We start from the raw sequence: 15,760 nt of genomic DNA on the forward strand, positions 1-15,760 counted from the left end.
AATCTTAAAAGAAGTTGATAATTCCCTTTACATATATATCATAAGCATATGCAAAGATACATGTGTCAGAATCTTCACACTACTACTACAATCATGGAAATGACCTAAAACCAATGATAGGAGACTGATCAGGTAAAGTATGGCACATCCATATAAAGGAAGAAATTTATTGCCATTAAATATTGTGCTATAGATGATCTACTAGGAAAATGATCAATGTAGTGGTATGTAAAAAAAGCAGGCTAGAAATTAGCATGCACAATATGATATTTGTCTAAAAATATAATAGACAATAGAAAGATATATCAGAAGGACAAACAACATCAGAAAATTAAAAATAGTTCATTTGGGCTTGGGGTGTAGCTTAAATTATAAAGCATGATGTGCTTAGCCCTGGATCAATCTCCAGCACCAAAAAAAAAAAAAAAAAGACAGTTAATTCTGACTAATGAGATTTCAGGTGATTCTTTTCTTTCTTTTGTTTTTTAAAAAATATCATCATTGAATAGATGTATTTATATGAATAGAAAACTTTCATCTCTTCCTCTAAATCACCCTCAAATCCCTAAACCAAAAGCTCAAGAGAAAAAATGTGCCTGAAACCCTGACACAAGCATCTTCATCCTCACCCTGGCAGCAAAAGAAGCATGATACTGTTATATACACCAAGAGAAATAAATAAAATAGAACCATGTTCTTCACTAGGGGATGTTCTATATAATCCTAAAGCAACTAATAGCAGCATTGCAAATTACATTATGTGAATTTGTAACCACTCTTCAACAATATGCATTAAGAGAAAGTAATACAAAAAGTTTCATTTTGCTGGGTGCAGTGACACATGCCTGTAATCCCAGCGGCTTGGGAGGCTGAGGTAAGAGGATTGCAAGTTCAAAGCCAGCCTCAGCAAAAGTAAGGCTCTAAGCAACTGAGTGAGACCCTGTCTCCAAATAAAATACAAAATAGGTCTGGGGATGTGGCTCAGCAGTTGAGTGCCCCTGAGTTCAATCCCTGGTATCCCCCACCCCAAAAAAGTTTCATTTCATTAAAAAAATGTGAAGCCAGACAAACTTTATGTTTGTGAGTTCTTAAAGGTCATCACACCCACAACCTTGACTGAAACATATTTTAAAAATACTTTTTTAGTTGTAGATAGACACAATGCCTTTATTATGTTTATTTATTTTTATGTGGTGCTAAGGATGGAACCAGTGCCTCACACATGCTAGGCAAGTGCTCTACCGCTGGGCCACAACCCCAGCCCCCATACCTGAAACATTTTAAACAAAATATTAAACATTTTCAGAGGACTTTTACTTTCCATAATACTCTTGAATTTTATTATGTAACCTTACATTGCTCTTCCACTATACCAATAAATAAGTTTTCATAACATGGGATTGAAATTTCTCATTAATATCTCTATCTATACACATAGAAGAGAGCAATGTCTCCTTATATCCTGGTACATATTATCTGTGCAACCTTGGCCAAATTATTTAGCCTTTCTGAGTCTTATTTTTCTCATCTACACATAGGGAGAATATAATGTTCCTCACCAGAGCTTTCACACTTAGAGCACAATGGTGGCCTCAAGGATCCAAAAATCCTAGACACATTTTTTCCCAAAAACCACAAAACCAATGAGAGTAAATATCATATTCCCAATCCACTCGGCATTATTAGGAACAGAAAATACCACAAACTTCAAATTACCTGTAAGTGAAGAAACAGACACTAACTCCCCATAGAGCTACTACTGAGGGTAGGAAGAGTGGCAAAAACTGGTAAGGGGACATGGAAAGGGCTTTGATGACGCAAAGACAAAATAAAGAGAGAAAGTTCTTCACCAAGTGCTAACATTTCTAACTCAAGTCTGATATCTGACAGTTCTCAGCCCCGGCTATAAGCATAGAAAGGTTTGAAGGTGAGAGAGAGGGGAGGGTTCAGAGAAGTGTGGCTTCTAGTAGAGAAGAAGAGAGAAGGACTGATGTGCTGTGTTGGTGAGAGAGGAAGGAGACCCTGAGGATATGGCACCAGGGAAAGAGAGACGAGACTCTCATCATCTACCACCAACACCTACCACCTATTAAAGAAGCTGTATCTCTGGCTGGGGCTCTAGCTCAGCAGTGGAGCACTTGCTTAGCACATGTGAGGCTCTGGGTTCGATCCTCAGCACCACATAAAAAAATAAAATAGAGGCATTTTGTCTATCCACAACTTAAAAAAAAAAAAAATTAAAAAGAAGCTGCATCTTCCCTGCTGGTAGAAACAAGAGCTCATGAACCAGGAAAAGTGCCCAAGTTTGATGATGTGAAGGGGGCAGGTCACAAGCAGGTGCAGTTAACCAGTGAGGCTGCAACCAGATTCATCCAATGAATGTTATTTGAGTGTCTATGGCGTGCAGGGCACAGCTGCCAGTGCCTGCAAGAGGAAGTGGCTCTCCCTACAAGGAAGACAAGGAGGGAGCCAGAGACTTTAATCAGGAGAGTGATATCATCACACTAAATGAAGAGAAAGGTAACTGGAGAAGTGGAATGGAAGACTTTCTGGAATGGGGCACAACTTAAAGGGAGGCTAATGAGGAGGCCACCATAAATAACTCTAAGATAAAAGCATCAAGGTTTCCAGATGACCCCAAATCAAGGCACCAAGGCTTTTACTTTAGGAAACTGGAGAATGGCTCCAGTAATAGAAGAAGAAAATTTCAGCTTCCTTTTTGGCCATGGTATGATAATAATATAGAGAGATTGTAACCTCAGGAGAAAGTAGGAACTGGAGATCTTGGGAGTTGTATCCTTTTAGATAAAAGAGGCAGCTACTGGACAAGAGGAGATGGCCCATGGGTAAGTCAGTTCTCATGCTGGGCCATGGGACAATTCTAGTAGCCTCAGCATTTGGGGGTAGGAGTAGAGGAAGGGTACTTCTATCATTAGAGAAAGTGCCTAAAATAGCTATAAGAAGAGAAACTCAGGAAATGGCGGTGGAATGCAGATACACAGATTGCATGGAGGAGAATTTGAGGACAAATAAAGGGGGTGCAGACACCACCAGTGATCTTGAGGATTAGCAGTTTCAGGTTGAGGGGTGAATGGCATTCACAGAGGAGAAATAGTGAATGCTCTCATAGTAAAGGAAGGAGACAGAGAATGGTGATATGAAGGTGAAGTTTACTAAGGACAAATGTGGGAGTGGAGGGACAGGTGAGAGCTAGTGGTAAGGTCAAGACCACAGGAAAGTTAAGAATAAGATAAAACTGATGGAGCGGGAGAGACACCGGCCAGGGTCTGGATGGAGACCATCCAATCAGCTTTCTGGGTCTTTTCCTATGAGAGTAGAGGCTATGGGTAGGATGCTATTAGGTCACCATCCTAATGGTACATGGGCTACAGATGTGCTTTGAATGAAGGGTTGGGAGCCTAGAGGCTGAGACATAGATTTGCATACCAGTTTTGCCACCTACCAGTTTTGCCACTTACACCTTTGCAGATGTCATAACTCGTGAAGCTCAGTTTTCCCATCAGTGAATGAAGTGTAACAACACAGTCCTCTTCCTCCCCCACCTATCTCACAGGGATGTGGTGAGGATCAAATGACACAGGGTATGTGGATGTGCTCTGAAGACAGAACAGCCATGCATCGGTTATCAGACTGGTATTCATTATTTCACATAGACAGCACTCGTTTCTCTCAACAGCGTTTGTTCAATCTGCAGTGTGCTCTGTACAGGGTCTAACCCAGTATTAAGCCCTGAGATTTTAAACACACACTGACTGGGAATAAGCACCAGTCTCCTCTTCATAGAGTGTATATTGCTGAGCTGATTCTATGTCCACACCAGTACACAAGAAAACAGAAGGCTGACCCCTAGGGTAGTTTCCCAGCCTGCACTTAGCAACAGAGTTCAACTACATACACTTTGTAACAGCAGTTTCAAATTAGCAGAAATGCCACTATGAAAAGGATGCCATGTGTTAGAGTCAATAATTTGTTGTTTTTAATTAAGAAGAAACTAGAAAGAAATCATGTTCTAAGAGCACTCAACCATTTGGTCTAGAAAAAGGCACCCACAGAAAACCAACCAGCCCCTCCTGTCTGATCAGGGGAACTGCTCTCAAAGGGTGGAAACCCCCCTAGGCATTGAAAGACACATCAGAGCTCTGTCAAATCATCACGCAAGAAGCTGCTGCAAGTCAAATCCATCCAGTCCCTTCACAATTGCATCCCAGTTGTCCCTGAAATGCAGCAACTGCTAGAAACGCACATCTTAACATGGCTGCTGCAGCCACACCCACCCCTCAATCATAATCTTTTCATTACAGAGATAATATAGCATCTATAACTTGGCCCATTGTTGGAGGGAAAATAACACATGTGGAGAAAATGGTTTTTTTCACTTCCAAAGCAGCAAATCATTTTAGCTATTCTACACAGTACAGAGAAGCTCATACATTTTAAGAAACCTAGATAAGTTCTTTTTTCCATCTGAGGCAAGTCTCAGTAGAGACTTAAAATTAAATTGTTAACCAAGTGTCAGGAACCATGAAATAAGCATAAGCGGTATTCTCCCTCTGAAAAGCAAAAAACACACATTAGGAGCTCTAACAATTCAATAGCTTCTAGTCAAGAAAGCCACCTATTATGTTTAAGAACCACAATCAAGGGAAAATATTATGAATGAAATGATTTTATTCTCTTTTTGTAAAAAGGCTTTCACTTATTCATTCATGCAAATAAATATATTGAGCCAATAATATGTGCTAGACAGCACTTGGAACTGAGGATATGGTATATAACCAAATAGGCTTGTCCATGATCTTACAGTCTAATGGGAAAGACAGATTAAGATAATAAATAGCTATTCCTATGATTACAATATTAAATGTCAGAGGGAAAAGTTCAAGGTACTATGAAAATGAAATGAGAGGGACCTGGTTTAAATATATGGGAGTAGGAGGCTTCTCACAGGAAGTAGCATTTAAAAGCTAAGACCAATGTATCATAAAACAATTTTATAAAACAGCTAATGCTAAAGGGCAAAGAATGTGGAGTTTGGGCAGTGTGTAAAGAAGAAGAGGGCATGGAACAAGGTGGTAGATTTAAGAGACAGTATTTGGAGGATCTCAGTTTTTTTTGTTTTGTTTTTTGTTTTTTGTAAATGCAGTGGAAGGTGGTGAACAACTTCTACCAGAGCAGAAACAGGATCATATTTTTGTTTTGAAAAGAATGAATAGAGAGAACAAGAAATGGGAGCACTAAGGCGATGTAGATGGGAGGAGAAGAGTGATTTTGAAATATATTGATGTATTCTGGAGATGAATGGAGAGGACCCTTCTACGTGGGTGGGGGAGTGCAGGAGCGAACTGAGGCCTAAAGATGATCCTGGGGTTTCTAGGTGAAGCATCAGATTGAATGAAAGAGCCTCATACAAAGATAGGAACAGTGGGATGCACAAGTGTAGGTGAGAAGTAGGGTATCAAAAGATTGATTTTGAACAAAAGTTAAAAAGTGGAAGATGCTTTTGAGACCACCAGATGGAAATGTCAAGGAAGTGGCAGAATTGAGTGCAACAGAAACACGACACATGTGCCATTCCACTCTCAAAACCTATTATGGTGGCCTGCCTTCCTCTATGGAGTTGTTTCCACTCTCTCACTCACCTCTGGACACATTTCCATGCAGGACAACAAGATGGGAACACAGGTCCTCTCCAAGAACAATGGGCAGGGCTACTTCTCAATATTAGCAAAAGATAGTCTGAGAAAGTAAAGATGTCTGTTATAAACCAACTATGTAAGATTACAGATCTTATAAATTTTGTATATATTATACATTTTATGTATCTTATAAATATGCAAAAGTTAAAATATATTGTGAATACAATTTTAATATATTTTATAAATAAATTTTATATAAGAAAATACAAATATATTTTCTAAGATTTTTTTTTTGTTTTCATTTGGTGCTAGGGATTGAACACAGAGCTTCATACACACTAAGCACATGTTCTGTCACTGAGCTAAGCTCCAGTCCAATTTTCTAAGGTTTTATGTGGATAGATTGTGCTGGTTATTTCATAGCTGTCTTATTAAAAAAAAAAAAAACTTAAATGTATTTTTCTAAATGTTAAGATAGTCCTTAGAACTTTGGGCAAAGGAGAATGTGGAAAGAGGAGGGGTCCTGGAGGCAGGAAAGATGGCGGAATGAGATGGACATCATTACCCTAGATACATGTATGACAGCACATATGATGTGACTCTCCATCGTGTACAACCAGAGAAATGAAAAGTTGTGCTCCATTTGTATACAATGCATTCTGCTGTCATGGATAACTAATTAGAACAAATTTTTTTTAAGAAGTAAAACATTTGAAAAGACAGTACTTAGATGGTTAATTAACTTACATACCGTTTCTTTGATAAAGACTTAAAGCATCGATATGCTACATACTTTAGCCACATACTAGTAATTTGAAAATCACCATGAGATGGTATGAAATAATTGTCTCAACCATCAATTCAGTGGCAGATCGTAAAAGACTCCAAATATGAGTTCTGGGTTGATTTGGGTGTTGTTTTTTTAAGCCAAATTGGCATGATTCAAAAATCATTTGTTCACTAAAAACTTCCAAAATTTAAATAAGAGTAAAAACTGGAAGTAGGCTCATCAGGCTTGACTTCTGACAGGGTGACATTTAACACCAGGGAGACTGCCAAATAAAAAAGTGACGTCATCCACATCTGCTGATTCACAGGAAAGGGGGAAACAAGTGAGGCCAAGAGAGATGTAAGAATTGTGATTACATTTTGCTGGAAAACACGCTGCTGAGCTAGACAAGTACTTAAAAAGGTTACTGGTAACCAGTGAAAAAAGAAAAAGCACTTTGTTAAATGAGATCAGAGGAGAGAAATAATATTTGTCAGGTGTGCAAGCAGAAGGCAGGATTTTAGCTGTGAGGCATTGATACCAAGTGTCCCCTTATCTTTTTCTGAGTACATATTTTCCACCTCTGACTCACCTGAAAATAGTTTCTCAAGCATGCTTTCACAAGATACACTTTAAAATTATCTTAAAGCCACTCTTGTTTCAGGCAATCACTTAACCTTGGAACAACTTTGAAAATATCTTTTAAAAAGTCACAAAGTGGGGGCTGGGGCTATAGCTCAGTGGTAGAACGCTTGTCTTGCACGTGTGAGGCACTGGGTTCAATCCTCAGCACCACATAAAAATAAATAAAATTATTTTTTTTAAAAGTCACAAAGTAGGGCTGGGGCTGGGGCTCAGCGGTAGCGCACTTGCCTGGCATGTGTGAGGCACTGGGTTCAATTCATAGCACCACATATAAATAAATAAAATAAAGGTCTATCAACAACTATCTGTATATCAGTGACAAATCCTTTGAAAGGGAAGCAAGGAAAACTACACCATTTACAATAGCCTCAAAAAAAAAAAAAAAAAAACTTGGGAATCAACAAAAGAGGTGAAAGGCCTCTACAACAAGAACCACAAAACGCTTAAGAAAGAAATTAAAGAAGACATTAGAAGATGGAAAGATTTATCTTGCTTTTGGATAGGCAGAATTAATATTGTCAAAATGACCATACTACCAAGAGAACTATTCAGATTTAATGCAATTCCAATCAAAGTTCCAATGACATTCCTCATAGAAATAGAAAAGCAGTCATGAAATTCACCTGGATAAATAAGAGACACAGAATAGCTAAAGCAATCCTTAGCAAGAAGAATGAAGCAGGAGGCATCACAATACCAGACCTTAAACTATACTATAGAACAATAGTAATAAAAACAGCATAGTATTGGCACCAAAATAGACTTGTAGACCAATGGTACAGAATAGAGGACACAGAGACAAACCCATATAATTACAGTTATCTTATATTAGACAAAGATGCCAGAAACGTACATTGGAGAAAAGATAGTCTCTTCAACAAATGGTGCTGGGGAAATTGGAAATCCATATGCAACAAAATTAAATTAAGTCCCTATCTCTCACCATGCACAAAACTCAACTCAAAGTGGATCAAGGACCTAGGAATTAAACCAGAGACACTTCGCCTATTAGAATAAAAAGTAGGCCCAAATCTCCATCATGTGGGATTAGGCCCCAACTTCCTTAATAAGACTCCCTATTGCAAGAATTAAAATCAAGAATCAATAAATGGGATGTATTCAAACTAAAAACTTCTTCTCAGCAAAAGAAACAATCAGTGAGGTGAATACAGAGCCTACAATTTGGGAACAAATATTTGCCACATGCATATCAGATACAACACTAATCTCTAGGGTATATAAAGAACTCAAAAATCTTAAAACCAAAAAACCTAAATAACCCAATTAATAAATGGGACAAGGAACTGAACAGACACTTCTCAGATGATGATATACAATCAATCAACAAATATATGAAAAAATGTTCAACATCTCTAGCAATTAGAGAAATGCAAATCAAAACTACTCTAAGATTTCACCTCACTCCAGTCAGAATGGCAGCTATTAAGAATACAAACAATTATAAGTGTTGGCAAGGATGTGGGGGAAAAGGCACACTCATACATTGCTGGTAGGACTGCAAATTGGTGCAGCCAATACAGAAAGCAGTATGGAGAACACTTGGAAAACTGGGAATGGAACTACCACTGGACCCAGCTATCCCACTCCTTTGTATATACCCAAAGGACTTAAAAACAGCATACTACAGGGACACAGCCATATAAGTGTTTATGGCAGCACAATTCACAATAGCTAAACTGTGGAACCAACCTAGATGCCCTTCAGTAGATGAATGGATTAAAAAATGTGGTATACATGGAATATTATTCAGCATTAAAAGAGAATAAAATCACGGCATTTGCAGGTAAATGGATGGAGTTGGAGAATATAATGCTAAGTGAAGTTAGCTAATCCCAAAAAAACAAATGCTGAATGTTTTCTCTGATTTAAGGATGCTGATTCATAATGGGGTTGGTGGGGCATGGGAGGATTAGATGAACTCTAGATAGGGCAAAGGGGAGGAGGGGAAGGGATGGGGTATGGGGGTAGGAAGGGTGGTGAAATGAGATGGACATCATTACCTCAAGTACATGTATGAAGACAAAAATGGTGTGACTCTACTTTGTGTACAACTAGAGATATGCAAAATTGTGCTCCATATGTGTAATATGAATTGTAATGCATTCTGTTGTCATATATAACAAGTTAAAATTTTTAAAAAATGGAGAAAAATTTTTAAAAGTCACAAAGTAAAAAATTTTAAATAGCCATTACATTCAGAAATATAATTTGTAAAGCAAAAAGTATATTTGTGTTATATATGCTTTATGACCTTACTTATAAATTTTTACCTGGCATATGAATGTATGCGAAGTGTTATTAGCCCACCTAAGGTATCAAATTAAAATGAATTGTATATTTAATCATAAGTCATGTCCATTTTCACAGAATTAAATCTCTAAAGAATGTTTGAAAAAATGTTTGTGATCCATTGTTGTCATCAAAACATTTATCCAGTAATTATTTTCTGAGTACCTACTATGTATAGGGAAACACAGTGACTGATCAACTGTTGAGCCAAAATTAAGACACTAAGAAGTGTGAGCGGAACTATGGGGAAAATTAGTAATGATAGTACAGAAATAATAATGGCAATTAACATTTATCAACTGATTATTATGTGAATGGTTCTCAAGTACTTCTTTTTAATACTACTTTTAATTATAGTAAAACACACATAAAATTCACCATCACAACTGGTATTAAATGCATAGAGCAGTAATATCAATATTAATCATCTCACACTATGAAACCATCACTATCATCCATCATCTTCCCAAACTGAAACTCTTGTGTCCATTTAACAAAACTCCCCACCCTCTCATCCTCCCATTCTCTATCACTAGCAAACACCATTCTACTCAAGCATCATGATTTTCTAAGCATAGCCAACAATATACTTCTTCTATGTGAATCTAGAATATCTTCCTCACCTAAGACATTAAAATCAAGAATCAAAATAAACTGTACTTAGATTTATGTGTAATAAAGTATTAAATATCGAATTTTTAAAATAAAGCACATGAAATTACTAGTAACAGCTTCAAGTAAAAGGGTTTTATTATTAATTTTTTTTTAGAAAAAGAGAGAGAGAGAGAGAGAGAGAATTTTTTAATATTTATTTTTTAGTTATCGGCAGACAAAACATCTTTCTTTGTATGTGGTGCTGAGGATCGAACCTGGGCCGCACGCATACCAGGCAAGTGCGCTCCCACTTGAGCCACATCCCCAGCCCTATTATTAAATTTTTAAATATTAATTTCATCTATCTTCATATTTATAAAATTTCTGTTTCATGTTTTATAAGGATGCTACTATACATATATAAAATGTATTAATAAATATTATATTTTAGCTATCACATGCTCAAAAATGTTTTATTGATGTGCTGTGCAACCAAAAAAGTGTTTAGAGAACCACTGTACATAAGAACCGTAGTCCCGTTAATAGCAGTTGATGAAGCAGGGGAGGCGATGAGTTTGACTTTGAATATGTTGATATATATTGAGTTCAATGTGCTATGTCGATGATCCAGTGGACACCTCCAAAAGACAAAAGACATGCAAGCCTGGACTTCAGCTGACATGGAATCTATCCTTAGGAATTATCCACAGAGGGGGGACCATAAATGATGGGTGAAGGAATGAGAAACATGAAAAAGGACAATGCCCAGGCCTACACAGAGGGGAAGAACAAGCCTGGAAAATGGAGGAGGAAGCAGATCTAAAGGACACAGGGAGACAGGAGGTGACCCAGAAGAATATATAAAATGGATACCACAACTAAGACCACTCAGTTATAAGCTGATGAAAATTAAGGAACCGAGAAAAGGCTGCCCACTGGATTTGGCTACCAGGTCACTTCAGTCCTCTCAGAGCATTTTTCAAGCATGGGAAATATCAGAAGCCTGAGTCAGAATTGGCTGGATGATGAGCCATGGAGATTGGAGATGGAGGGGTTCACAGGGAAACCTGGTGATGGTGAAAATGAAAGGATGGCGATGGATGTAACCCCTTGTTTGCATGAAGACTTCCTAAAGCAGTGGTTCTCAAACAGGGGTGACTCCATCCCTTGAGGGACATTTGGCAATGTCCAGAGACTTTTTCTTTTTTTTATTTGTTTTAATTAGTTATACATAACAGTAGAATGCATTTATGCACTTTGATATATCATACATAAAGGGGGTTTGATTGATTGTATGAATAAATACAATCAATCAACAAATATATGAAAAAAATGTTCAATATCTCTATCATCTTAAAAGGAAAGATCCATTTAGCCATCTCCAGGGTGCCATTCACATTTGGTGCACAGAGGCCAAGGTTGCTGTTAAATATCAGTAACACCCAGTACAACCCCCACAGCAAAGAATCCTTCACTTCAAAATGTTGAGAGTGCTGAGAAGCTCCATTCTAAAGGAGCAGAGAGATCTGAGCATTTTGTGAGCGGAGAAACTACCAAATTTAAGTTATAAGAAAGGAAGGAAATAAGTGATAAATTGGCATCTCATAAGAGTGGGAAGGTATATGATTAAGGGCAGAAGTACGTGGGTGAGCCCTAGAAAAGAAGAGCTTTTCAATTTTGGGAGATGGATCAGAGATCAAAAATCAGAAAATTGAAGGAATTCATAATCTAATAGTCTTAATCTTATTTGAAAAGCAAGCAGCATGAATTCTACAGAGACACAGAGGTGGAATTAGTATCTTCAGAGAGGAAAATACTTGATATAGCCCCTAAGGAGGTGGAATCAATTATAGGGATATGAAGGAATTAATATGTACAGGTGAAGGCCCAGCAGGGGGAAAATATCTAAATATCTTTGGCATAAAGGTAATTTATTCAGGGTGTACAGGTCACAGAATGACCTTAGGGTTTTCTTGAGGTCAGTATTGGGCTAATCAGTCAGGAGAGAACAAAAGATAAGAAAACCGAACAGTCTACCTGTCCAAGCTAAGGCCATGAAATCAGAAATGAGAAGACCAGCAGGAGGCTGGGGCCATGGTCAGGACAAGAGCAACATGGGTGAAAGGAAGACTGAGAGGAGGAAAGAGGGATAGAAAGCCACGACAAAAGATGGTAACTCTGGGGTGTCAAATTTGAAACAAATTGTTCCAAATTATAATGATATCCAAGACATGATTGTAAAAGGCTACAGACAAATTCTGACATCCATGCACCGCAATCATCCTGGATTGCACCATATTCGATACATTCCTGCCAGCATCAGTCTTTGGAGATGTCAATGTCTCTGTTTAGGTAAGTCAATCACAGTACGCCTGGATCCCCTTGTATCTCCCATAGCACACACTGGTCACATCATCACCTAAGGTTAGTGTCTGGGTGAACAAGCCTTCTGTTACCAGGCTCATGTAGAACTCAAACCTCTGACACCAAATCTTCCAGAAAGGGTTACACATGCAAAAAGATACCATGAGAGAGTAGCACATAATATTCATGATCACATGAATGATATTCACAGCTATTGTTCTTCTGTGACCGGTGCACTGTGGAAATGGTAAAATCCAACTTGACATTCAAAGAAACGTTCAAAAAAACTGTCCTTTCTTGCCATCTGAATTCTAAGTGATTAAAGACATAAACTTCATTAAGCATTATTCATTAAATTTATAATTTTTCTGAGATTAAAACTTAAAAAAAACCCAGATCTATTTCATCATCATTTTATCTGATACCTTTTAGCCCAAGACCTGTTACAGCAGGCTCTATCATCTTAAAAGGAAAGATTCATTTCTTTTTTTTTTTTTTTTTTTTTTGCAATTGGCAGAAGGGGGATTTATTGAACCAGTATGCTGGGGCTCCGTGCCCACTCAAGAAGGGAAAGCATCCAGAGCCCCGAGCAGGGGCTGAGCACTGCTTAAGTACACTTTTTGGGGAGGGCGGAGGGCTTTGTATACATCAGAACAAATCATCATTAGGCGCAGGAAAATTGAACAACAACTCCTAAACATGATTGGTTCATTCATTGGCGGGAACAGGTCAGGCTGGAGTGATAGGTCATTCCTAAGGAGGGGGTTACATTTAAACTGATTGGTCCAGGCCCTGCAATGCCTACGTGCGACCACACAGAGCCCTTATTACTGGGCAGTTCCAAGCATTGTCTTAACAGCTACAGAAATTTAACTCAGACCTTGCAGCTTAGAAACCTTACAACACCCGGTCTTTTACTCTTTAACTTTTACGCTTTAACGTCAATTTCTTTTACCCTTACATTCCCCACTCCTTTTTCTGACTACTTTTAATCTTAAAAGCAATGCATCACAATTATTGAAGGAAAGATTCATTTCTAAGGGACTGTAGCAGCCAGAAATGTGGATTGAATAGAATCAATGACTCAGAAGAACACACAAAATGAGAACTTGGAAAAAAAAATACCCTAGGAACTGGGGCTGGAACTCAGCGGTAGCACACTTGCCTGGCATATAAGGAACTGGGTTCAATTCTCAGCACTGCATATAAATAAATAAAATAAATGTCTATAGACAACTAGAAAAATATGTTTTAAAAAATAGCCTAACTTGTGAAAACAAATGTTATGAAGTTGAAACATTAATAAATGGTTTGATTGCATTCCAGCATCAAATAAAATGTCCAGCTTTGAAAGTCATTTTTTTCATTAATGTACTGAAAGGTTAGTTCTTCATGCTAATGAAAAAAAAATTTTTAAATTTCTAGGGCTAGGGTTGTGGTTCAGCGGTAGAGCACTCGCCTCGCATGTGCAAGACCCTGGGTTCGATCCTCGGAACCATATAAAAATAAATAAGTGAAATAAGAGTATTGTTTCCGACTACAACTAAAAAAATAAAAATTAAAATAAAATTTCTAAAAGAGGAACTAAACCATCTAAAATTTAGGTTGGAAGCAAAAGCAGTACTAATATTCATCAAATGATATGTATTTTTCTCCAATTAGAGAGTGTATCAAATTATCTGGTCCAATGTAAGGAAGAAGAGATAAAACTAAGACCCCCAAATAAATAAGTAAACCAAAGATTACTTATTCATATAAATAAATAAGCCCAAGATTACTTATAAATAACCCCAAAGTATTCTGTAATTAAGTAACTTCAAGCATGGAGGTAAATTTCTGGCCTCTCTGACAGGTAATATACAAACATTAATTAAGATGGTTCTTATTTTATTATTCACTATTCATAGGGGTATAGAAAAGAATCTAACCAATAATCCATGTATTAAAGATGTCCTGTGAATAGCAGGAGAGTATCCAGCAAAATAATTATTCCAGAGCTCATCAGAATGATTGAGTGTATAGATTTAGAAGCAATCTGTACATGCCTAATGATATAAGTTGCAAAAATGAATGGGATGATTCACATTCAAGGTAGAACAAGAAGAAAAATGACCCAGGGCCAATCTCTCTGAATGAGTATTTCTCAGCTTTTAGGGAACTTCTGAGACAGACTTCCATACAATGTCCAGAATCTTATTCAAAATGCTTAGTATGGGGCCCAAGCAAATGGGTTTTGTAACTAAACACTACATTTGATCCCAAAAGCAGGTACTTAGTGAACCAACCTTTGAGAAACATTACCCTAGACCATAAAAGGAAGAGTTGATAAGAAAAACTTTTTTCTTTAATTTTTAAGTTTTTCTTAATGATAAAAAAAAAAAACTTTTCCTCTATGAAAAAAGATGCCATGAAGAGAATGAAAGTATTTTCATATCTGAACAGCTCTGTGGATTCTACCAACATCCATATCCCGGTCCTGATATTGTACTATAATGTATGGTTCTGAATCATACTATAATTATGATGTTACCCTTGGGGGAAACTGTGGGGAAGGTACATAGGAACTTCCTGTGTATTTGGGGGTGACTTCCTGCAAATCTATAATTATTTCAAAACACACATATTGTCTTTTTTTAAAAATCTCTCTTTCCCTCTCTGCCTTAACCCCCACCACAACATATATATTGGTAACAAGTTGGCTGATTATACTACAATGTGAAATAAATTTTATTCTAAAGAGTTGAAGCATAACGAAGGATGACAATTCACAACCTGTGAAATCCTTAAAACCACTACCTGAATTGGACATTCTCTCCAACTCCATACTAATTCAGATGCTAATGCAAAACGTGTTGCTGTCGTTATCATTATTAGTTCACTTTTCCAAGTATTATTATAATATGTGTCATAGAAATTGAATAAATGATATGACTTCAGACATATATAGTAATGAACTTTAAGAACTGTTATGAAAATACTTCTATTTTTCTCCTATTAACATAATACTAAGTGAACATTACATTTTTAAGACTGTATGATTAGTATTATTTAAAAAGCTGAATAAAATAAATCACTCAACTTTTTTGAGAAAAGGAAAAAAAATAAACTGCCACTAGAGAACTATTACTGTCTCGATTCATAAAGTGTGCTGGCAGGAGTATTTTCAGTGTCTCTAGAATTGTGCCTACTGTGAATAATAAGACTAATGATAATTGCTAGTACTTATGAAAGAATTACCATGTGCCAGACATTGTGCTAAGCTCATTTCCTAAGTGGATCAGTGCAACACTTACAACAAACCACAAGGCGGGAAGTATTGCTATTAAAGATGTGAACAATAAGGACATTAAATAGCTTGTCCATGGCCAGATCTTTCCTGATGCCAAAGCTCAGGCTCTGCCTCGATTTCTGGAAAATGAGG

The 15,760-nt window shown here is 37.2% G+C and overlaps 1 protein-coding gene across 5 annotated transcripts in view; it reads right to left on the minus strand.

Moving 5' to 3' along the window:
* Osbpl6 (oxysterol binding protein like 6) overlaps positions 1-15,760 on the minus strand; it is a 210,924-nt gene that overhangs the window by 151,365 nt on the left and 43,799 nt on the right. The window lies entirely within an intron of this gene.

The sequence above is a fragment of the Marmota flaviventris genome, chromosome 11 (assembly GCF_047511675.1).
Source record: "Marmota flaviventris isolate mMarFla1 chromosome 11, mMarFla1.hap1, whole genome shotgun sequence".
Taxonomy (NCBI): Eukaryota; Metazoa; Chordata; class Mammalia; order Rodentia; family Sciuridae; genus Marmota; species Marmota flaviventris.